Below are 25832 nucleotides of genomic sequence, written 5' to 3' on the forward strand. Positions count from 1 at the left end.
TTGTCTCTGGGTATTCTGAACTTTTGTCTGTTGCCTCTGATCAGAACAAGACATCTGCTGGTCAGTTATACAAGATTATTTTCTCTTCTTTATTCATGTCACTGCGGTTATGTTCAGTAACTAGGAATATGAACCTCATCTCAATTAACATAGTACCTTCAGGGCCCTTTGTAGCCAAGTATCCTAGCACGCTCGTCCATACTGTCATCAGCACCTAATCAACTAATGATGGCTGAAAATGAGGAAGGCCAATCCCAATAAATCCGAGGGATAGTAATTTTTCTCTTTTAATGTCTTTCTCCCTCCTTCCTTCTTCTTCCTACGGCACAGTGCAGTAAATTAATGTCACTGTGGCTATAACGGTAGCGCTCCTATGGCAAGTATTCAAGCAGCGATCCTCGAATATTTTATCTGAGCATTTATTTGTTCATAAAATAAAACGGGATTTATAACAGTACTCTCTGTTTTTGAGGGCTGCTTGGTTCGCAGTTCCAACAGCTCCTTATCTTCAGCGCCTAGATATAAGGATCTTTCCAAGAGGCCGGAGAAACATATATATTAAAACAACAGAAGAAGAATGGGAGAAAAAAAAAAAAACAGTGTGTAACGTACCCGACGGAAAAATATCAATAGGATGTACAGCGTCTCGCGAAATGTGAACAGCTAGTTTACACGACATAAAGGTCACCTGAAGAGGTTCACAGTGCAAACTAATCACTTATTGCAAAATATATATTTGTTGCTGGTCGATGGGGGTTTATTTTTTTACGCGGTTCCATGTAGGTACAGGTAAAGGTTGAGACCTATAAGTGATAACGAATGGTAAAATGCTAAATGTTTCACGACGAGCGGTTTTCGTTCCTTCCATAATGATGCCCGCTGAGCATTCTGGGGCGCCATCCTCTGCAAATGAAATGCTACATTATAATTCATCGATTCTAAAGCCAATCATTTGATATTTTGACTGCGAGCTGAGGAATATTCATACTTCCAACTGCATGTAAATTTCAGTGAGCCATTAAAATCTCAGGGCTCTATAATTAGGCAGCTTTTGATAGATATGGATGTGGCTTGCGAAGATTACGATTGAGGAAGCATCTCTGGGGACAGGTTTCCGGACCAGCTTTCAGGGCCCTCCCCGCTTCCACTAGAGATGTAGCTCTGCGTAGTTTGACAGCGCCTCGAGATTGAGCCGAAAAGTGCAAAAGGGCACGTGTATTCAGACGGAGATAAAGAAAAGACTTTGTAAGTAGGCTGATGGACCACTAAAGCCCCTAATTGTAATGTTCATATAGTAATATAGGAAATTCAACTGCAAATAGTTTAATAGATATAAATCTCCAAACACTAATTCCGAGAGCTCAATCCCACATATTTTATGAAACTCTCTTAAAGGGTTGTTTTACGAAGAAGTCTTTTTAAATGGAAGATGACGAGTCCTGCTCCTTTACCAGATGACCACAGGGGAAATCCGCGTCTGGCCAATCATTGACCTTGCTGCGGGGGACATATAGTATTACATAGCGATCATGCAAATAAATTGCAGTTCATGTGCTGCATAAAAGGGCCAGGTGCTTCGTTCTGGCTCATACAGGGACCCCCAGTGCCTAAGGCTGGGTTCACACGAGCACATTAACGTCCGTAATGGACGGACGTATTTCGTCCGGAAGTCCCGGACCGAACTCAGTGCAGGGAGCCGGGCTCCTAGCATCATAGTTATGTACGACGCTAGGAGTCCCTGCCTCTCCGTGGAACTACTGTCCCGTACTGAAAGCATGATTACAGTACGGGACAGTAGTTCCACAGAGAGGCAGGGACTCCTAGCGTCGTACATAACTACGATGTTAGGAGCCCGGCTCCCTGCACTGAGTTCGGTCCGGGACTTCCGGCCGAAATACGTCCGTCCATTACGGACGTTAATGTGCTCGTGTGAACCCAGCCTTATAGGGCGTATGGACAGGAGTTTTCTTCATGAGTTTTCTTCAAGTAGAGAGGGCAAGTAAGGGCTCATTCAGACGATCGTCTATCCTGTCCGTACGATGGCAGTTAAAACAACACACGGACTCATGTATTTCAATGGGGGCCGTTCACACGGATGTTGTTTCAACGGAGTGTGAAGGGTCGGTGAAAAAATAGGATATGTCCTATTTTATTGTGTGTTACGCATCTCTCCAGACTCTTTGTCTATGGGTGAACCGTGACAACGCATCCCGCGCGGGCGTAACTCGGATGTAAAAAACAGCAGTTTTCCACCTCCGAGGTTGCCGACGCTCTTAGGGTATGTTCACACGGCCTATTTACGGACGTAATTCGGGCGTTTTTGCCCCGAATTACGTCTGAAAATAGCGCCTCAATAGCGCTGACAAACATCTGCCCATTGAAAGCAATGGGCAGACGTTTGTCTGTTCACACGAGGCGTATATTTACGCGCCGCTGTCAAATGACGGCGCGTAAATAGACGCCCGCGTAGAAGAAGTGACCTGTCACTTCTTTGGCCGTAATTGGAGCCGCTATTCATTGACTCCAATGAATAGCAGCGCTAATTACGGCCGTAATTGACGCGGCGTTCAAGCGCCTGCACATGCCGGTACGGCTGAAATTACGGGGATGTTTTCATTGACTCTATAGAAAAACAGCTCCAAAAACTGCTGTAAAAAACGTGAGTTGCTAAAAAAAAACGGCTGAAAATCATGAGCTGTTTTCCCTTGAAAACAGCTCCGTATATTTCAGACGTTTTTTAGTAAGAGTGTGAACATAGCCTAAGGCCTTATTCACACGAACTTCTTTCTGGTCCGTGTGATGTCCGGTTTAACAATAGGCTTTTCAAACTTCCGTTTTTTTCAATGCATGAGTACGTTGCGAGAAACTCACAGCTAGCGCTATTCTGGTTCGAGAAAACCAGATGACATACGGACACACGTAACGCACACGGATGAAAATCTGACCTATCTTTGCGGCTGAAAACCGGACAGGCTGTGAGACCGATGATGTATCATTAGCGTACGCGCATCAGGTGAAATACGCAAAAGGTTTTTCACAAGAAAACGCCTGACAAGGTTTAGGCCCCCCGGCACACGACCGTATATTTCATCCATAATCACGGACCCAGTCATTTCTATTGGCCACGCACACCTTTCCGTATTTTTACGATTAAGTGTCTGTGCTGAAAAGATTATAGAACCGGTCCTATTCTTGTCCGTAATTACAGCACGCACTCTACCATAGAAGCCTTACGGGCGCTTCCGTAAATATTGTCGGCTACGGATGTGCCGTATTGACAGAAGCGTTGCTATGCAACATGTTAGCGACATCATTTGCAGCCGTCCTCTTTTTTTACGGATCCGTATATACGGATGCGACATCATACAGAGCGGGATTTGCTACGAGGGTCTTGGAGCGGCTGACAGACAACGACTCGCTGGAAGGCCATGTTCACACAGGGCGGATACGCTGCGTAAAAGCGCACAACGTATGACGCGGCCACATTCGTTTTAGAGACTGATAACATTAGTGTTTTGTAGTGGTTTTGCCACAATCACGGTAAACGCTTTTTTTTACGCAAAACGGACGCCTTTTTGATAGCATTGTAAAAGGCGGGAGTTGTTTTTTTTTATACTTACGCTATTATATATAATATATACCATCGCAATTCTGCCCTCACCCACGACCAAATGCCTCCTATGGTGTAAACACGTGCCGCGCTGTCCGTGTGATCGCCACCGTCGCCGCATCAAAATATCTGAGGGGATGGAATCGCCACAGCAATATATAGATATGGTCAAGCTCCGGATATTGTTTATTTTATGGTGTTTTTGTTTTTGCTTTTACAAAGATAAAAATATTTTACTTCCATTCTGCAAACAAAAAAACAATAGCATCCCTACATTTACTAAACAATGCTTTGCTGACTAGAATAGCCTGATAAACTATGGTAGAAGTGAAGAAACAACCATAGCAACAGTTACTACATAAAACCAGTCACCCACATATAAACTATACAAAGGAACCAGGTAAGAATAAAAGCATAATAATAAATAGAAATAACAATATTGAATATATCTCACATTAACAGAACAATACACGTGTGACATATCCAGTCAGCAGCTCGTATGTTCTCTGCACTGGGGCACCACAAATTACCTGTCAGCGGCCATTTTAGGTGAAGTTATATGCTGTAATGAAGACGCCATCACATGAAGCGCCGCGCTGCATTGTGGGATACGTAGTACTAACGACTACCGAGTCTTGGTATGTAATCTATCTGCAAAACTACAGCTCCCAGAACTCGGTGGATCACGTGGGTTACAACGGCCAATCAGCAGCCAAGTCGCGCTCTCCGCACACCCTGGAGGTTCTTTGGCGGGAAAAGAAAAAAAAAAATAGGGTCGGATCCTGTCAGAGTGTGATGTTAGTATTATGTCGCGCGCTCGCTGCTTCATGTTGTGTCTTATGTCGCGCGCTCGCTGCTTCATGTCGTGTCTTATGAGCTGCTTTGTTTATTTTTTCTTGTTTTGCAGTAACTGTGACATAGTCTGGAGTCGTTGCTGATGTGCGTCGTGTTTTATAGTTGATAATACTCTGACATGTTTAGTCCGCGGGGCTGTGTAATGATTGTGAGGCTTGCAACACCTCAGGACTCTAAATACATGCTATTTTGACAATAATCACCTACAAGAGGTTTGTTTAAAAAAAAAAATATATATATATATTTTTTTTAAAAGTGCGGTTTGTCCACGCTATCTGGCGTCTATTTTTGGATGCAATTTGGTTGTGAGTCACTTGTGATTTAACATTTGCAACACTCAAAGACACGTCGAAATTAATCATTTAAATGGCGCACGGCTCGCATTGATCTCTGGCCAAAAATCCAGCAGATTTGGGTTTTTGATGCCACTCTAGTCTGTCACGTCGTCCCCATTGACGATCGTTAATTGCGATGTCACGATTCGACCAAAGTCGCCGTGTAGCCTGTGTCTCCTCAAATAAGTTGTACGGGAGACGATCCATATTTTGTAACATTACTCTGATATTAACCGCATAAAATAAAAGCGGCACGAGGTGGACTCGGCAAAATAACTTGCAACGATTGCGCCAAATATATTAAGAAATGGCTCCATTTTTTTCGCTGTGCATACGTGTGTAAGACTAAAGTCAGTTGCACGTGACCGAGTGCCGCTCTGGCCGTTTTCACGGCATCCGATCGTTTTCACGGACCCGTTTATTCACTTCAGTGGATGAGTCGATCCATGGAATGATATACCACGTCCGATCTTTCCACGGATGAGACTCGGGCGGCACATCAAAACATCCATGAGTGGATGGAATGGCCACAGTAATATATAGATATGGTCCAGCTCCTGATATTGTTTATTTTATGTTGTTTATTTTGTTGTTTTTTGTTTTTACAAAAATATTAAAATATTTTACTTCCATTCTGCAAACAAAAAAGCAAAACAATTCCTGCATTTACTAAACAATGCTTTGCTGACTAGAATATCCTGATAAACTACGGTAGAGGCGAGGCAAGAGCCGTAGAAACAGTTGCTACATAAAACCAGTCACCCACATATACACAATCCGCTGACAATTCCTTCAGGAATTTTGAGGTAGATTTTGACCTGCCTGCACTCTCTTTGGTTTTTTTCGGCCGCGGCCATTGAGCGCCGCGTGCTAAAAACGAAGCCAAAACTGCATTTTCTGCCTCCCATTTATGTCAATGGCAGGTCATAGACGGAAATACCTGAAAAAAGGGCATAACGCTTCTCTTTCCCACGAGCATTTTTTTTCCGCTTGTGGCAAAAAAACGCATCCGCCACACATTGAAATCAGTGGGAAGCGTTTTAGGCTATTTTTTGGCACGGTTTTTGCATCAAAAACAACACCTCAAAACTCAGACCAGGCCTTAGGCCCCATGCACACGAACGTGTTTTTGCGGCCGCAATTCCCCCGAAAATCCACGGGAGAATTGCGGCCCCATTCTTTTCTATGGGGCCATGCACACGACCGTAGTTTTTGCGGTGCTTGCACGGCCCGGGAGCCCGGACCGCAGAAAGAACGGGCATGTCTTATTACGGCCCTGGTCTGCGGTCCGGGCTTATTGAAAACAATGGCGGCGGCCATGTGCATGTCCCGTGTGCATGAGGCCTTAGAGTGATTTGAGAATCTGCAGCGTGCCCTAAAATTTGCACAATTGTTTCATGCCCCGTCCACCAGTATTGTACTTTATTGAAGATTTTCGGTGCAAAATTAACACTGCAATTCTGCAACAAATCTTTTACATCTGAATGTGGACTATTGAACTAAATTAAACCATCACAACTTACATCCGGAATATCTCCTTTAAATGTTGTAAGTCCTTCCCAATGAGATCAAATTCTACGTGTGTCTAATGGTAGGGGTAGGGGGGATTCCAAAATCTCCTGGGACAGCTATGACTATAGCAGGGGGTCTCAAACTCGGCCGGATAAGTGGGCCACATATAGAAAAAATGTGAAGTTGACGTGCCGCATTACTTTAAAATGTAATACAATACAAAATTATTGTTAATCAATTAGTTATTTGATCTACTATAACACTACATTACTATAATAATACCGCTTGGTTTAAAATGTGAGATATTTCTCCACGTGCTTATTTCAACATTCCAGTTTTCCAGTTTAAGTGTCGCTAAATGCAGTCCGGCAGTGTTTGGCAGACACATGTCAAGATTGGGCAGCCCCTTTTTAGATAGTGCCGCAGTGCCCTCCGTGGATGCTGCCGCAGTGCCCTCCGTGGATGCTGCCGCAGTGCCCTCCGTGGGTGCTGCCGCAGTGCCCTCCGTGGATGCTGCCGCAGTGCCCTCCGTGGATGCTGCCGCAGTGCCCTCCGTGGATGCTGCCGCAGTGCCCTCCGTGGATGCTGCCGCAGTGCCCTCCGTGGATGCTGCCGCAGAGCCCTCCGTGGATGCTGCCGCAGTGCCCTCCGTGGATGCTGCCGCAGTGCCCTCCGTGGATGCTGCCGCAGTGCCCTCCGTGGATGCTGCCGCAGTGCCCTCCGTGGATGCTGCCGCAGTGCCCTCCGTGGATGCTGCCGCAGTGCCCTCCGTGGATGCTGCCGCAGTGCCCTCCGTAGATGCTGCCACAGTGCCCTCCGCAGATGCTGCTACAGTGCCCTCTGCAGATAATGCCACACACACCCCAAATATCCTCCTGGACTGGAATGTGATATCAGGGGCAACCCCAGAGTCGGAGTCCCGGAGCAGAGCACTAGTATAGGCTCTGCGCCGGAACTCTGGGGAAGCCATTAACATCAGTGTCCATATATGGACAGTGATGTCAGGGGCTTGCCCAGAGCTGGAGTCGCTTCTTGCACTTTGCCTGGGATTACATCTCTGCTCCTGACATCACTGTTCATATATGGACAGAGATGTCAGGGGCAACCCCAGAGCTGAAGTCCCGGGCAGAGCGCTTGTAGGCTCTTCCTGGGACTCCAGCTGTGCTCCTGACATCACTGGGACTCCTGCTTTGAGGATGCTCCTAACATCACTGTCGATGTATGGACAGCGATGTCAGAGGCTTTCCCAGAGCAGAGCCTATACTAGCGCTCTGCCCGGGACTCCAGCTCTGGGGAAACCCCAGACTTCGCTGTCCATATGTGGACAACGATGTCAGAAGATTCCATAGAGTCCCGGAGCAGAGCCTGTACTAGCGCTCTGCCCGGGACTCCGCTCTGTCGAAGACCCTGACACACTGTCCATATATGGACAGCGATGTCAGGGAATTCCAGAGTCCCGGAGCAGAGCCGATACTAGCGCTCTGCCCGGGACTCCAGCTCTGGGGAAACCCCAGACATCGCTGTCCATATGTGGACTTCGATGTCAGAAGATTCCACAGAGTCCCGGAGCAGAGCCTATACTAGCGCTCTGCCCGGGACTCCGCTCTGTCGAAGACCCTGACACACTGTCCATTTATGGATAGCGATGTCAGGGAATTCCACAGAGTCCCGGAGCAGAGCCGATATTAGCGCTCTGCCCGTGACTCCGCTCTGGGGAAGACCCTGACACACTGTCCATATATGGACAGCGATGTCAGGGAATTCCACAGAGTCCCGGAGCAGAGCCGATATTAGCGCTCTGCCCGTGACTCCGCTCTGGGGAAGACCCTGACACACTGTCAGGGAATTCCATAGAGTCCTGGAGCAGAGCTGATACCAGCGCTCTGCCCGGGACTCCACTCTGGGGAAGACCCTGTCCATATATGGACAGCGGTACCCAGATGCCGGTGCGTTCTTCAGGAGCGCAATCCCCTGCCAGAGCGGGTTCTGGCCACCGGGGATTCCGCTCCTACAGTGGCGCTATCTACGAGGGGTGGGGGTTTGCTATCGTCAGGCAGGGGGGGGTTTGCTATCTATAAGACTGGAGTCCTTGGAGTCCTTGCCATGCTCTGGCCGGGGCTTCAATTGTTTAAAGCCCGACATCACTGTCCTTATATGGACAGTAATGTCAAGGGCTTCCCCGGGCTCAGCGCTCAGAGTAGGATCAGGATCAGTTTTTACCGTTACAAGGATTGTTTCATGAAAAATGGCCGGTAAAAACTGATCCATTGACTTCTATGGGAGCCGTCTGGCCGTGAAAAGGCCAAAAATAGGACATGTCCTATTTTTTGACGGCCAATATTCACAGATCGTTAAAAAAAAAAAACGACCATGTGAATACACCCATAGAACTTCATTGTTCTGAAAACGGCTGAGAGATGGCCGTGTCGCATAAATGTAGCCTTATGATTCTAGGAGTCTCTTCCTAATCACGGAACTGCAGTTAATAATTGTATAATTTTGTTCAGTACAAAACAGTTCCGTGAGGAGGCAGAGACTCCTAGCATCATAAATGTCTATGATGCCAGGAGTCCCATTCACCTGTACCACGGTTGGGCCTGGAAATCTGTCCGACACACTAACCGCTTTTCACGGCCCGAACTTGGTCGTGTGCAAGAGGTGTAAGGATTCATTCAGGTTGCACTGATGCATAAGGTGCCACCTGGACTGCAGTACAGGGTTTGTAGTATGGGCCCATATTGCATCCTTTGTAGCAATGTGTAGTGTCTCTGTGCTTGTCTGTGAGGCCCAAAATTCTCCTGTAGAGGTCTGATATGGATCCCAAATGCGGTATTGTATGAGACCTAATTTCCACAGCGTCCAGAACTCAGATTTTTGGAATATCTGATGTATCACAACACACCCAGACCCAGCACTATGTAACAATTATCAAGGAGTGATAAATCCAACACATCATGATTAATATCAATAACTTGTCTCCAACTAAGAGCTATGTAATATCTATTACATGTCTAAAACCATGAACTCAATACTGTGGTGTTATTTATTTCAGGACGTTATGCAAGATGCTATGACCAACATCTATGTGCTATGTTGATTCAATACTTCTGTGTCTGGTAAGCTGTTACTAGTATTATTATTCTTTTTTAAATAAGTATCTTAATTAAATGTTGTTCTTCGTCATATCATTAGTTTTACTGTATTATCCAAAAATGTAAACACGATATAACCTCCCGAGTTTGAGGGTCCGTTTACATGGGCTGTGAAAACGAGCGTCAGTCAACAAGACTACGTAGTTTTGAGCTCGTTTGCCCCCTTTCACAAGACGCGATGATCAGTAATGTATGAAGACGATTTTCACGATGCGGGGTGTGGACCCACTGGCAGCTGGCCAAACAGGTAAAGTACAGAGTCAATAGTTCAGAGAAGATACCTGAGGCAACGTAGACAGTAGCAAGGCAGGCACGTCTGGGACTAGGGTAGACGTCAGGTGTGGCGTAGCAGAACAGGCGTGGAACGCAGCACAATATGGCAACAGCTCAGCACGGCACTAGAACAGGATAGCACGGAAACAGGATACCGGAACAGGGTACACTGGAAGACACTAGGAAACCATTAGGACGACAAACTTTGGGTAACAAACAACGCTCTGGCAAGGAACAGGAGGGCAGAGCCCTTTTTATAGCCCATAGCATCCTGGGCTAGATTGCAGACTTCCTGCAATATGCGCACACTGGCCCTTTAAGAACGTGCACGTGCGCCCTCCGAAGACAGTCTCGGTATCCGGAAGTGAGTGCCGGCACCTCACAGGAGGACGACGCTGCACACAAGTCAGATGTCCATGGCCACGGCCGTCGAGGGGTAAGTCAGAACGACGGGCCATGGCCATAGACGTTACAACGATTGATCGTTACTTCAATCGTTCGTCCTCTTACATTTCCAGCATGTCGGCAGCACATCTCCCTGTTTAGCGACCATTTTATTGGCCGCATAAACAAGCAGATCAGCCAATGAACAAGTGCATACTGGTTCATCGACTGTTCGTTGCCCTATTTATATAGTGCAATGATCGGGAACGAGCGTTCATCTGAACGCTCGTTTGACCAATCATTGGACGGTGTAAAAGGGCTTTTAGATAAGAAGAATAACCAATCCTCCGCAGGGAAAACAATCAACATACAAAAAGAAAAACATTTAATTTAATTTTCAGTAATTTATATCTGCTATATTGCCAATTTCTTTTGTAATTTAGGCCAAGATCATGACGCACAGAGTTTTGATGCAGTTTTTGGCTCTGTTTTTGAGTCAAAAACTGTGTCAAAACTTGTGTGTGAGAACCTGGCCTAAGGGTATGTTCCCACGGCCTATTTACGGACGTAATTCGGGCGTTTTTGCCCCGAATTACGTCTGAAAATAGCGCCTCAATAGCGCTGACAAACATCTGCCATCTCCAGTCCTCCAATCTAAGAGGAATTGACTAAATCCATTTCTGTAAAACAGTAAGTCTAATGATAATGATCAATTAAATCAAAAATAATTTTTTGGGAGTATCAATTCCCAAACTGACCAAATCCATATATCCCAAAATATACAGACTTTGTTCCCAATACCGATGCAATGTGGGGCAACTAGTAATATTAATTACTGTCAATTTAACTACGAGTCCTGGTGACTATATCAGTAGTGTTACTCCAGAATGATTTGTCTTATAATTTGGTCTCCAGTTCGCTTAATGACTTCTTCATGATGTGTGTTATTCTTCTTCTTTTTTTTTTTTTGCATTGATGTGTTTGTCGTCTTTCACTTTTCCTTCAAGTTTTGAATTGCGTCTTGTCAAAGTTGACTTGATATATCAAAAGCCTGTCAGAAACAAAGTGGCCTTGTTACATTCAGCAACCGATTAAAGATTGTTTAATTATCTTCAGTGCAAATTAGGAAGTGAAAACTGAACTCTGGTTGTTATGGGCAACAAGGCCACTTTGCATCTAGTACAGGTTGGTTGCATGAAGCCCAATATGTCTAAAGCTGGATAAATGTGCACGGCAGTTTAAAGTCAAGCAGCACATTTTTAGAGTAATCTTAATAGTGCTGTTTTGTATGGTGGATGACATTGTGTTGCTGCTTTTCTTTCTCTATTGTGAGCAATTTCCGTCCAGTCATATCTGAAAGGCTAGTTACTATGTATATGCGCTGCCTAACAGTCTTTTCAATGTGGTTGTCATTTAGAGCGACCAAATCGAAGGGGTCTTGTGACATGGGAACAGCTAAAGTGAGTGTGACAACTTGTATTCTCCAGCCAAACAACCATGTCTTTCTTTATCTCTCAGGGACTGTTCATATCTTCGTTGGAGGCTCCGTTAGGGCCTTCCTTGCAGGTCCGACAGCATGCTGCACTATTGTTTCCTGTAAAACCACGGACACCCAGACGGAAAGCCGACGGAACCCATTAAAGTAAATGTGTTCCTTTGGCCACCGTTGATGTCCGTGTTGCAACGGACCCGTTTCGTCCAGCATTCCCTTGTTCTGCTCCTCTGACGGAGCCGAACAACGGAATGCCCTGACGCAGATGTGAACAGGGCTTTACTACGTCGCATATCCGTCATAAATTACTGTAAACTATAGCGTAGCAAAATTGTCGCATCTTCGGTTGTCCGTGCGCCACTGAAGGAAATCTACGCCAGCCAAGAGCTGGCTTAATTTTCTGCTATAATTTCGCAAGTTTCTGGCATAAATTATAGTAAATGCTTCAGGCCACAAAGGCCATGCCAGAATTCCGCTAAGCTTCGCCCACTTTCTTTGAAAAGTGACGAGAGTAGCGGAAACAGCCCAAAAGTCGCAGGTTTTGCAACATTTGGGCCTTTTGTAACCTGTTGCTGAGTTCCCCGGCATTGTCTGCATTTAGCTCTTTATTAAAGGGGTTTTCCGGAAGTAAAAAATTATTTTTAATTAAACTAAACAATAAAAAACATTTAACTTTGTAAGGTACTTACGTTTGATTAGCTGGATGTATCGTCGTATCCCCTCTTCCGTCACGTGACCGCTTGTCCATGTAAAATTTGCACTTCCTGTGCATACCCGTCCATTCGCGCCTAACTTCCGGTTTGCGGTTTCCGGTTTTCACAGTGTACGGTTACGTCATAAATTACGTAACTGTACCACGTGTTTTCCCTATCTGCTTAGAGCATGCGTGGTTGACACTACCACGCATGCTCTGCTAAATGATATGGCTGCGTCTTCAGCAGCCGTGTTTCATTGCGCATGCGCAAGTTTTAATACGTGGAGACGGTGTGTACTGTGACGGCCGTGCCTGCCGTCGCTCGCTCTCTCCTTCTCCTCCTCACAGTCCGAAGCGCATGTGAGGAGGAGGAGGAGGGTGTTTATTTGCTCACTGTAGGAGCGGAATCCCCAAGCCCGGGATTGGGGATTCCGCTCCAGGAGAAGTCACAGACTTCACTGTGTCCATATATGGACAGTGACGTCAGGGACTTCTGAAGCGGAATCCCCGCTGATGTGGCTGGGGATTCCGCTCCAGGAGAAGTCACAGACTTCACTGTGTCCATATATGGACAGTGACGTCAGGGACTAATGAAGCGGAATCCCCGCCGATGTGGCCGGGGATTCCGCTCCAGGAGAAGTACCTCACTTCACTGTTCATATATGGACAGTGAAGTGAGGGATTTCTCCAGAGCCGTCCCCTACAGGAAAGTAGGGGGGGTGGCACTACCTACAAGGGGGGCTGTGTAGAATTGCCTACAGGGGGGCTGTGTGGCATTACCTACAGGGGGGCTGTGTGGCATTACCTACAGGGGGGCTATGTGGCATTACTTACAGGGGGGCTATGTGGCATTACCTAAAGGGGGGCTGTGTGGCATTACCTACAGGGGGGCTATGTGGCATTACTTACAGGGGGGCTATGTGGCATTACCTACAGGGGGGCTGTGTGGCATTACCTACAAGGGGGGCTGTGTGGCATTACCTACAGGGGGGCTGTGTGGCATTACCTACAGGGGGGCTGTGTGGCATTACCTACAGGGGGGCTGTGTGGCATTACCTACAGGGGGGGCTATGTGGCATTACCTACAGGGGGGGCTATGTGGCATTACCGACAGCGGGGACTATGTGGCATTACCTACAGGGGGGGCTGTGTGGCATTACCTACAGGGGGGCTGTGGCAGTATCTATAGAAGGTAGTGTGTGGCATTATCTACAGGGGGCAGTGTGTGGCAGGAAATTGACAAATTAAATTCATCCGTTTTTAAAACGGACAAGGAAAAAAATGGGTGCAAAACGGGTTAAAAACTAAAGCATGGCCCGGAACGGAACAGATGCAAAACGGCCGAGAAAACTGACCAAAACCGCGGACACTCAGACCCTCTTGTGTGAATAGAGCCTAAAGGTAGTTGATGACGTGCCGTGTCTTTACACAGTCGAAAGTGCTGTCTTAGCAAAGACACGGAGCTTCATCAATCACAGAACACGCCCCCTCCTCTGACAATCTCGTCGTCCACACCTTCTCATCGTTCTTCACACTTGTAGTTCCCGCACTGTGTGTGTGTGTATATGTATATATATATATATATATATATACATATATAGATCTATAATTTTGTGTGTGTATGTATGTATATATATATATATAAATAGTGAGACACACTAAGGCCTCATGCACACGACCGTAGCCATGTGCACGGCCGTGATCTTCGGGTCGGCCTGCCCCGGAGTGTCCCCCGCGAGCCACCCGCAAATCGCGGGCCGTGCACATGGCCGCGTCTATTATTTTCTATGAGCCTGGACCGCAGAACACGGCCGTACTAAGAAATGTCCGTTCTTTCCGCGGTCCAGGGTCCTGGGCCATGCACGGAACTTGGAAACCACAGTCTTTTGCATGGGCCCATAGAAGTGAATGGGGCCGCAATTCTCTCGTGGATTTTCGGGGGAATTGCGCCCACAAAAGCACGTTAGTGTGTATGGGGCCTTACATACATTTATAGTAAATTATGTAAAAAAAAAAAGAAATGTTTTACCATTGTTTGGAGTAGTGTTTAGTGTTTGCTTCACTGTAAGGCCCTGTTCACACAGTTATTTGCAGGCTGAAAATTCTGCCTCAAAATTTCGCTTGAATTTTCAGGCAGATTTTGATCTGCCTCCACGCCGTTTGCCACGATTTTCGCCCGCGGGCATTGAGCGCAACGGGCAAAAACGCTGCAAAAACGCTTTCTCTGCCTCCCATAGATGTCAGAGGGAGGTCAGAGGAGTAAACGCCCGAAGATAGGGCATGTCGCTTCTTTTTCCCTCAATGGCCGCGGGCATAAAACGTGGCAAACGGCGTGCAGGCAGGTCAAAATCTGCCTCCAAATTCAAGACAGAATCTTGATTTAGAATTTTCTGCCAGCAAAAAAACTCAGTGTGAACAGGGCCTAATACAGAATCTATTGGAACAGATCCAGCAGCAGGTGAGGTAAATGTGCTGACTGGATTGTGTGTACCAAGATGTCTGACTTAGGTGGAGTGGGCAGACTTCGGGTATGTTCACACGCACTAATTACGGACGTAATTTGGGCGTTTTTGCCCCGAATTACGTCCGAAAATAGCGCCTCAATAGCGTTGGCAAACATCTGCCCATTGAAAGCAATGGGCAGACATTTGTCTGTTCACACGAGGCGTATATTTACGCGCCGCTGTCAAAAGACGGCGCGTAAATAGACGTCCGCGTCAAAGAAGTGACCTGTCACTTCTTTGGGCGTAATTGGAGCAGTTATTCATTGACTCCAATGAATAGCAGCGCCAATTACGTCCGTAATGGACGCAGCGTTCAAGCGCCTGCACATGCCGTTACGGCTGAAATTACGGGGATGTTTTCAGGCGGAAACATCCCCGTAATTTCAGCCGTTACGGACGCCCTCGTGTGAACATACCCTTAGGGTATGTTCACACGGCCTATTTTCGTCCGTTTTTCGGGCCGTAAACTCCCGAAAAACGACTGAAGAATCTGAAGCAGAACGCCTCCAAACATCTGCCCATTGATTTCAATGGGAAAACGGCGTTCTGTTCCGAAGGAGCGTTTTTTTATGTGTTTTTTTTACACATAAAAAAACGACTGCGAAAATGAAGTGCAGGAAACCTCTTGAGACGTTTTTGGAGCCGTTTTCCATAGACTGTAGTGAAAAAAGCTCCAAAAACGGGCGTAAAAAACGCAGCGAAAATCGCGATTTGCACAAAAAACTTCTGAAAATCATGAGCTGTTTTCTCTTGAAAATGGCTCCGTATTTTGAGACGTCTTTGCCTGTGAACATACCCTGACATTTATCAGGCTGTGGAAGGGGCGGGGGAGGGAGACGGGTGCCTGTACTTAGATCAGGGATAGATGGAGGCACAAAGGATAATGATGATTATTACTGTGTAAGTGCTTATTTAGACGAACGTGTAATACGTCCGTGCAACGCGCGTGATTTTCACGCGCCTCACACGGACCTATATTGGTCTATGGGGCCGTGCAGAATGTCTGAGTTTCACGCAGCGTGTGTCCGCTGCGTAAAACTCCCGACATGTCCGATATTTGTGTGTTGTTCGCGCATCACGCACCCATTGAAGTCAATGGGTGCGTGAAAATCAATCTGTTTCCAAACATATAAACAGTGTCATAATGATGGCGGCTGCGCAAAAATCACACAGCCACACATCATACGGGGCTGACACACGGAGCTGTTATGTACCTTTTGCATGCACAAAACGACGTGTTTTTTGTGCAACCAAAAGGCACACACTCGTGTAATCCGGCCTCAGACCGTGTGCAGGGAGGGAGCGTCTGCCTGTAATCTGTAATTAGAGCAGGGAAGGACCATGTGACCATAGAGGGGCGTGGCAGTATGCAAATAGCTGAGGTGCTTTGGAGGAAGGTGGCGGATGCAACTGTCTCCTCAGATGCAGCAGGGGATCATGGGTATAGTGGGTTACAAGACAGGAAACAGCCAGTAAGGGATGTAAACAAACAGCAAGGGATGTAAACAAACAGAAAAAGCAACAGTGATGATGGAAATCAAACAGAAACTGGTTAGAAGTTTATTAGGGAAGGCAAATCAAGGATGGGGGACATTTTTTAGAATTTTTTTTTCCCTGGACAACCCCTTTAATGTCTGTATTTTCATACCAAATATGCAAGTGTGAATGAGGTCTTACACATATTTTTGTAAAAATAAGTTTAGGGAGAATTCCGTGTGTCCAGTAAAATCATTGGACTGCCTGATGGTTTAACTGATTGCCGACACAGGACGAGTATGCTCGTCCTGAGCGGCGAGCACTTCGCGCATTAGGACGAGCATACTCGTCCTGTGTGACAGCCGTCCCTGCGCGCGTCTGTGCGCGCGATCGAGAGCGGGGCAACGGCTGTAATACACAGCCACGGCCCCGCTCTGACAGCGGAGAGAAGAGAAACATCTTCTCTCCGCTGTTAACCCTTTGAACGCCGTGATGACAGCTGATCGCGGCGTTCAAGGAGAGGGGACTGCACATTGATCGCGTCACAGAAAATAACTGACGCGATCAAAGCTCATAACTCATATGGCCAGACAGCCCAGGGTCCAGTGAAGGACCCCAGGGCTGTCTGAACATATTTCCTGTTGTTAGGGCATACTGAGGTATGCCCTAACAACTGCCTGTGTACGATCAGTAACAGGCTAATGTACTGACATATAGATCTATGCCAGTACATTACAGTTACAAAATAAAAATAAAAATGATAAATCCCTTTATGGGATTAAAAAAAAAAGTTAAATGAATCTAAAGAAAAAATAATGGTAAATAAATAAATAAGAAGTAAATAAAATACACAGAAACACAAATTTTTTATAATAAATCAACTTTTTAAAATAGAAGTCACAAAACATGAAATAATATAGACATATTTGGTATCGCCACGACCGTAACAACCTGTACAACAAATGTATAACATTATGTATTATGATCGGTGTATGGTGTAAAAAAAATAATATTAAAACTGCTGCACAACTGCTTTTTTTCTGCATTTTAATCTAATTAAAAATTTATAGAAATTAAATGATAATGTATTTGTACCAAAAAATGTTACGTACATAAAGTACAACTCGTCCCGCAAAAAACAAAGTCTCATACAACTACGTCGTACAAAAAATAAAAGCGTTATGAGCGTCGGGATGCAAAGAGGGAAATGTAAAAAAAATTGCTCTGTCCTCAAGGCTAAAATTGGCCGTGTCCTTAAGGGGTTAATTCGGACGCAGTGTAATCCTATTGCAAACAATCAGAAGTTTATCGGACTCTTTCAGCGGGATATTTAATATAATTCAAATTATTAATATAGTTCACAGTTCCTTCATTGAGTGATGTGTGACCCATAGAGAAAGTGTTTTATAAACCACCAGTAACAAATCATGTGTTTCCTCTTGTAAACACCTGCAGTGTTTAGCTCCATGTTCCAAGCTGTGGTGACTGTCTTATCTGTGATGCATCCCCTTTAATATAAAAGAGGCAGATCATTTCTTAGACATTGTAGCAGACGCAGCATAAACAACAATTTCAACAAAGCAAATTGTACTCTCACAGATAAATCTGCAGAAGGCAAAGCGCCCATTTATAATACAAAAGGGAGTGAGAACTCAGTTTCTGCTGCACGGTAGTCAATTTCTCCCTGGCTGATTAATCATACGTGCACAGTATTTTCCAATAAATAACCAAAACTTGAAAACTATAACAACGCAATTATTTTATGCAACTGCTTCATACACATAAACTATTAGAAAGTGTCAATAAAGTTGCCATGATCAATACTCTGGGGTCTGTGTTGGATTATTTTCAAACTGTGTATGTTTTAAGATCTATATGGTCAGTATAAACTTTCATTAAAAGTATCCATTTCCTGGAACTAAAGATAGACAAATTAAAATATGCTTCACTAGTTAAAGAGGCTCTGTCACCAGATTTTGCAACCCCTATCTGCTATTTCAGCAGATCGGTGCTGCAATGTAGATTACAGTAACATTTTTATTTTTAAAAAACGAGCATTTTTGGCCAAGTTATGACCATTTTCGTATTTATGCAAATGAGGCTTGCAAAAGTACAACTGGGCGTGTTTACAGTAAAAGTCCAACTGGGCGTGTATTATGTGCGTACATCGGGGCGTGTTTACTACTTTTACTAGCTGGGCGTTGTGTATAGAAGTATCATCCACTTCTCTTCAGAACGCCCAGCTTCTGGCAGTGCAGACACAGCCGTGTTCTCCAGAGATCACGCTGTGACGTCACTCACAGGTCCTGCATCGTGTCAGACGAGCGAGGACACATCGGCACCAGAGGCTACAGATGATTCTGCAGCAGCATCGACGTTTGCAGGTAAGTCGATGTAGCTACTTACCTGCAAATGCTGATGCTGCTGCAGAATCAACTGTAGCCTCTGGTGCCGACACGATGCAGGACCTGTGAGTGACGTCACAGATCTGCACTGCCAGAAGCTGGGCGTTCTGAAGAGAAGTGGATGATACTTCTCGTCAGAAAGCCCAGCTAGTAAAAGTAGTAAACACGCCCCGATGTACGCACATAATACACGCCCAGTTGTACTTTTACTTTTAAACACGCCCACTTGGACTTTTACTTTTAAACACGCCCACTTGGACTTTTGCAAGCCTCATTTGCATAAATACGAAAATGGTCATAACTTGGCCAAAAATGCTCGTTTTTTAAAAATAAAAACGTTACTCTTATCTACATTGCAGCGCCTATCTGCTGCAATAGCAGATAGGGGTTGCAAAATCTGGTGACAGAGCCTCTTTAAAGGCAACCCTTTATAAGTACAAGTTCGATTAACTATTATGCTAAACGGCACCAAAAAAATGTTGTGCAGTTTGTGTAATAGTTTACTAGACACACTACAGCGGACTCATGCTTAAAAGTCAGCTGTATTTTTGAGGAGAGTGGTGCACCTGCCTCCCTCACCTATGATGTCTGCTGCTGTATACTGGCTTAATTATCGGCCGCCATCACTCGGGATAGTAAAGCTGAAGATGCCGGGGTAGCATTCTCCTCATCATGACAGTGGACTTCTAAGCATGAGTCTATTGTATTCTTACTAGTGAACTATTACACAAACTGGACAATATTTTATTGTGCTGTTTGGCATAATAGTTAGACGGACCTACACTTACAATATGCTGCCGTACCAAAATTAGTGCCAAGAAAAAACGTGTGTAGCATACAACAAGATTTAATTTCTCATCTTTCAGAGGCCCTTTGGAAAATGAGCGCAGCAGCCGCTCCATTTTTCCTGTGCACTAGTTTTCATAAATCGTTCCCATTATGTTAAAGATTTCCACTGGCAAAGATATTTGACCAGCATTGAAGGAATAAGGATTAAATGACTACCAAGGCCTTTTCATTTGGGGCAACGGTACATGTCCCACCTGTATGTATTTTTTTAATTTGTTTTAAGCTGCATTTTTCCATTGGATTTCCAACTAGGAGCGGCACTGAAAAAGCCTTCATAGAGAAGGTGAAACGTTGCAGTGGATGCTGGATGAATAAACCAGAGTTTTTTTGAGTGCTGCTTCTATCTCTCTTTTTTGGATATATATATATATATATATATATATGAGGCCTGTACAGCACAAGTATTATATCTACGAAAAAGAGTTGGTATTTATAGGCTTAGATGTACTTTTGTATAATTTATTATTATTTGGGTGGACAACAGCTAACGCTTATGTATTTTTCCTTTTAAGTTGATACTTGAAGTTGACCGCTTTTCTGAGCTGTATTTTCGAATTAAATCCGTTTTTCTGTAATAGATTGAAGATGTATTACCAGCAACTACGGTACATATAGATTTCTCGCTGACATTAGCTGCTTTCAAATGAATGCCAAACTCACAGAGAACCGTAAAATCAAGGACTAATGTGCACTGTTATCATTATTATAAGGGCACAGGAAATGGGATCTCATGATTTTCATACAAGAGCCCTGTAAAACATATTTGTACATCATCTTGGGGCACACACAAATGTCATGTGTTAACTATTGTTAGCCTAAGAACACAGTGATGTATTATTTTTCAGTCTCTGGGGAACTATTCGCAAAAAAGAAAGAAGAAAGATGTGAGCTGCAAGCAGATAAATCAGCGGAGGAGGCACGAAGCATGTGTCTCATGTTTATACAAGGACATGGAGCAGACACTGTTGCAAAATCAGTGTATGTGGAGGTCTGTCTATTTACTAGAAATATCTACTCATCTCTCGTTAGAAAGAAATAGATGGTGGTTTTATCCACTTGCAGGGCTGTTGGAATTCTATAGCTTCACCCATGCCGGAATCCACTAGTGGGAAGATTTGCTCATTTCTGGTTGTCCCACCAAATATACTATAGACCAGTACTGTTAAATTGCAGAGCCGTGTCACCATCACACCATGCACCTGTTTACAGATGCATATGACATTTTGCGGTCTATACACTTGACCGTAATAACATTCTGTTTGTCAAGGATAGGATGACAAGCCGATGTGACCTTTATTGGGGAAATCCAGCCAAATATTATTTACTAAAAATGATACCTGTCAGACGATCACATTACTGAAACAGTGATTTCCAAAAAGAAGGGTGTGCTGGGTGCGCAAACTATTTTAACCCCTTAAAGACCAGACCAATTTGGGTTTTTCCATTTTCGTTTTTTTCCTCCCCGCCTCCCAAAAACCATAACCTTTTTTACTTCTTCGTCGACATAGCCATATGAGAGTTGGTTTTTTTTTGCGGGAAAAGTTGGAGTTTTTCATGGCACCATTTATTGTACTGCATAATGTACTGGGAAGCTTTAAAAAATTATTTGTGGTGTGAAATGAGCAAAAAACAGCGATTAAGCCATTTTTTTGGGGGTTTTGTTTTTACGGCGTCCATCAGGCGGTACAAACGACATATTCACCTACAGGTTGATACGATCACGGTGATACCAAATTTTTATGTTTTTTGTTTTATGTTTTACCACTTTAAAAAAAAATAATTTTGAACTTTTAAATATAATTTTTGGGGGAAAAAACTTTATTTAACAGTTTTTTGCTTTTTTTTTTATTAGTCCCCCCTAGGGGACTTGAACCAGAGATTGTTGGATCGCTTGCATGATATACTGCAATACTAATGTATTGCAGTATATCGCGATCTTGACAGTTTCCTTTGAACCTCCTTTAAAAGTAGAAAGATGGCAGACCTGGGGGCCTTCATTAGGCCCCCAGACTGCCATGAGAATCGTCGTCACCGGCCAAACCCGCCGTGATGGCCAGTAATTTAGTAATATACATCCCTGTCAACTGTGGTGTATGAGTCCAGTGGGCAGTTCAATGATTCAAAAAATTGGAATTAAAAAAAATTAACCCAATAGGAGGCGGGTGAAGCTATATGTAATAGTAACAACTGATTCCCGAAAGGCAAATTATACCCTATTCCCGCACTACTAAAGAAATTTCCCTACATCATTTTTCATGTCAACCTATGAATAAAGCATAACTTTTACTGGTGTGAACTTAAAACTAGATTACCATATTTTTCGGACTATAAGACGCACCTGACCATAAGACGCACCCAGGTTTTAGACAACAGAAATTATTATAGGGAAAAAATTATTTACTAAAAAATAATTTATTCTGTTTCATCACATTCTGAGAGCCAACATTTTTTTATATGTTTTTTTCATCGATTGAGCGGTGTGAGGGCTTATTTTTTGCGGGACGAGCTGTAGTTTTATTGGCGCCATTCTTTGGTACATACGATTTTTTTGATCACATTTTTTCAGTTCATATTTTAAGCACTAAGGTGAACAAAAAACTATTTTGATGTTTTACATTTTTAAACTCACCGTGCGTGGTATATTGTAATAGATCGGACTTTTACGGACACAGCGATACCAAATTATTTTATTTTTTACATTGTGCTTGGGGAAAAATGGGAAAAGGTTTTTTTTGAACTTTTAATTTATTTTTTTTGGCACATGTATCTAAAATGTATTTATTTTTTACACATTTTATTAGTTCCCCTAGGGGACTTGAACCAGCGGCCAGTTGGTTACATGTAGAGTTACTGAAACGGCGTAACTACGCTGTTTCCCTAACTCCCATAGTAGTGAATGGCAGTTACGGAAGCAGCGTAGCATGCGAGCTGCGCTGTTTCCGTAACTACTGTTCAGTTCTATGGGAGTTACGGAAACAGCGTAGCTCAGTGAGTTACGCTGTTTCAGTAACTCCACATGTAATCAAGTGGCCGGGAGAGCACAGAAAGCTATAACGGGGTTTAGGGGGCTCGTTCTAGAGATAGGTGCTGTCCCAGAGGTCGGACCTGCACCTATCTGACATTTATGACATATCTTGTGGATATGTCATAAATGTCCTTCATAGAAAAACCCCTATAAATGCCGCGGTCGTTATTGACCACAGCATTTAACTAGTTAAAGGGATTTGCCATAAAACACATTTATCCCCTATCTACCGGATAGGGGATACATGTGAGATCGCTGGGGGTCCGACCGCTGGGACCCCCAGCGATAAGGAGAACAGGGGACCGAAAGTCACCCAAAGCGCTACATGAGAAGCCTGGACTTCCGTGCTCTGTGTCCGGCTTATCTGTTCTGCAGCTCCATAGATATCAATGGAGAGCCGCTCGCGCATGCGCAGAAGAATCCCATTGATCTCTATGAAGCTGCCGGACACAGAATGCGGAAGTCACAGCTTCTCATGCAGCGCTCTTGGTGAATTTCAGTCCCCGTTCTTATCGATCACACATGTATCCCCTATACTGTGGATAGGGGGATACATGTGTTTTATGGCACAAGCCCATTAAACTGCCAGGAACAGGGAAATTGCTATTCCTGGCCGTTAGAGCAGCGTGTCAAAAGCTGACACCGCTCCATACATCACCCCCGCTTCATGATGTGCCGGCACATCAACGTCATGGGTTGGGAAGGGGTTAATTAATGAAGAGGTCATGGGGCCCGGCGATGCCGGGTCCCTTGACTGCAGACTATAAGACGCAGGGACTTTTTAGCAAGATTTATTCTTGCTAAAAACTGCGTCTTATAGTTTGAAAAATACGCATTAAAAACCTAACAAGGTTTGGGTTTGTGATATTAATGGTAAAATTAATTACATGACTATCTATACCAGGGCAGTAGTCATATACAATAGCAGCGCAGTATGTTTATCTCTGCAGAACGCATCCCCTATTTCTCAATACACAGAACCATTTGGTGTTGCTAAAACATTAGATCAATGCCCTCCAATCCCTGAAATGTTTCGCCGTAGATATGGCATCTTCAGAGGTAAATGAGGCAATGTCCTACACAGTGATTGACAGCTACAGTATTTCTATGTTTACACTTATAAAGGGAAGGCTGTCAGTCATTGGATGAGACCGCCTACTGGACTCTTAAGCCCACAGTGAGCAGGGATGTATATCAATAAATTACAGATTATGTTGAATCTTTTCCCACAATACTTTATATCAATCTGTTTATCTACTTCTGTTCTATAAAATAATACCATCAGATTGTACAGCATGTTTGATATGACTGGTTCCCATTAAGCAGTGCTAAATAGGTTTTGCATACTATAGTTATGGAAATTAAAATTAATTATCGTTGACTTGATCTCCTGAAATATCTCTATGACTTTTGGGTGGATTTTTCCTTTGAGTAACAATGGGGTGCAACATCCTTGAGGCCTAGCGTATCTTTCTGTCTGACCAGAAGTGATCTGTTACCTCCTCTATAAATTGAGATCCAGCTGGATGCTGACGGTGAGAGCCTAGCCTCGTAGATTTAGCACTTGGTGGAAGCACCAAGCTCCTGAATGCATTGAGGACTTTTTTTTGTTTTTAGTTGTCAATATAGCAGGCGGGGTTTGCGTCCAGTCCTTAGTTAAAGCGCAAATTAACTTCGTAGCTGTTTTACTGATTATATTAAGGAATTGTCTAAATGAAAAACTTATAATGAAATTAGACCTGAGCCAAAATTAAAATGCTGGGTGTCCCAGGGAATTTAGTTTCCACCTTGTTCCTGCAAATTTTAGTTGTCTATAGATGGGAACCTGAAAGGAATCAAACCACGTATTGCATCATGACGTAATAGTATGTCAAGGGCCTCGGGTAGTTGGGGCACCTTGACGTATTATTACTTCAAGGTTATCACATGGGTACTTCCACTGTGCCCACATAATTAGCGGCAGGAGAATGATTGTAATACACAGCTGCTTTTCTGCTGCAACTTTAGGCATCGGGAAAAGCTAATCTTGTCTGTTAATCCGTTCGGCGCAACAATCAAACTTCCCTTGTACTTGTGACCGCCAGCCCTCCGTATGAGACAGCCCCAGACTAACTTCACTGTGGCGACAGCTTGGGACCAGGGAAAGGTCCCAAGGACTGTCTCTTATACAAGCCTGTTAGGGCGTTCCCGTGGTATACCCCAACTTGTGTCAATGCACATTTCTATGTATTGGCACAATATCCTGTATATATACACTGGAAAATAAATGAATGATCCTAATGGCCAAAAATGGCTTGGCCTTAAGGGATAAAAGTGTTGCTAGCAGCCCAGCAGTATTGATTTGCCACCAAACAGGAAATATTGTGACGCTAATGCTATATTAGGGAATTATTATTTTAATAGTTCCCTAATACATTTAGCAAAGTAGCTCTAAACTAAACTAAAATGTAAAATAAGTTATCCCGTTTCAGCAAATAAAGTTAATTTATTACATAATGAAAATTGATAACCTTTTCTAATATACTATATATATCAATTCCTCATCATTTTTAAGATCTCTGGAATCTTTACTGTTGATTTCCAGAACATAGAAACTTATCTTGGTCATGGGATACTTGTCTCATTACTGTACAGTTGTCACTCTCAGATCTTTATGGGTAAATAAAACTTAATAAAAATTAAGATTTCTGTTTCAATATGAAGAAGTAAGATTTCAATGAGTGCTGCTGCTTCAACAACGGCAAGTAGAAATCTTAAAAACAAAGGAATAGACCTAAAATATATTACAAAGTGTAATTATTTCTTATTATACAATAAATATGCATTATTTCCTAGTTTAGAAATACCCCTTTAGGTAAAATTAAAGCCCTTCCATACTATTATGGGGCAAAACTACTTATAATATGGTTATTCTCTGCAGCCTTCGTATGATACGCGTCTTTTTATGTGTGTCCAGCCATTTAAACTGAGGTTTTTCTGCCTTTTTTTTTTCCCCCTGACAAGCCCACAATTTTCAGAAAAGAAAGCTCGCATTAATTAAGACAGTGCCAGCTGTAATTTTCTTGGGAAGTAAATTTCTGCACAACTAAAAGGTTACAGAGACCTTTTCACTGTCAAAATTTACTACAGTCTGTGAATGTTAATGTTTCTAATGAAGACATGGTCTCTGTCCCTGAACTTAAAACTACCCTGAACGAAGAGGAAAGGGAAAAAAAACTCTGTTTGACGAATGTATCAGGATCTAGCGCATTAATGTTGGGTTATGG

General features: G+C 43.9%; 1 protein-coding gene and 1 long non-coding RNA gene across 7 annotated transcripts in view; one reads left to right on the forward strand and one right to left on the reverse strand.

Moving 5' to 3' along the window:
* LOC142661119 (uncharacterized) overlaps positions 1-4216 on the reverse strand; it is a 336310-nt gene extending 332094 nt beyond the window's left edge. The window contains exon 1 of one of the 2 annotated variants that reach the window (XR_012850640.1): positions 4141-4216. This is a non-coding gene — a long non-coding RNA (uncharacterized LOC142661119). The remainder of the gene's footprint in view (positions 1-4140) is intronic. The other variant, XR_012850638.1, reaches the window with a different exon arrangement.
* Positions 4217-4454: 238 nt separating this feature from the next.
* TSHZ3 (teashirt zinc finger homeobox 3) overlaps positions 4455-25832 on the forward strand; it is a 265339-nt gene continuing 243961 nt past the window's right edge. For all 5 annotated transcript variants that reach the window (XR_012850642.1, XR_012850641.1, XR_012850644.1 and 2 more), the window contains exons 1-2: positions 4455-4677; positions 9365-9428. The gene's annotated coding sequence lies outside the window, so the exon portion shown is untranslated. The remainder of the gene's footprint in view (positions 4678-9364; positions 9429-25832) is intronic.

Source organism: Rhinoderma darwinii, chromosome 9, assembly GCF_050947455.1.
Source record: "Rhinoderma darwinii isolate aRhiDar2 chromosome 9, aRhiDar2.hap1, whole genome shotgun sequence".
Lineage (NCBI taxonomy): Eukaryota > Metazoa > Chordata > Amphibia > Anura > Rhinodermatidae > Rhinoderma > Rhinoderma darwinii.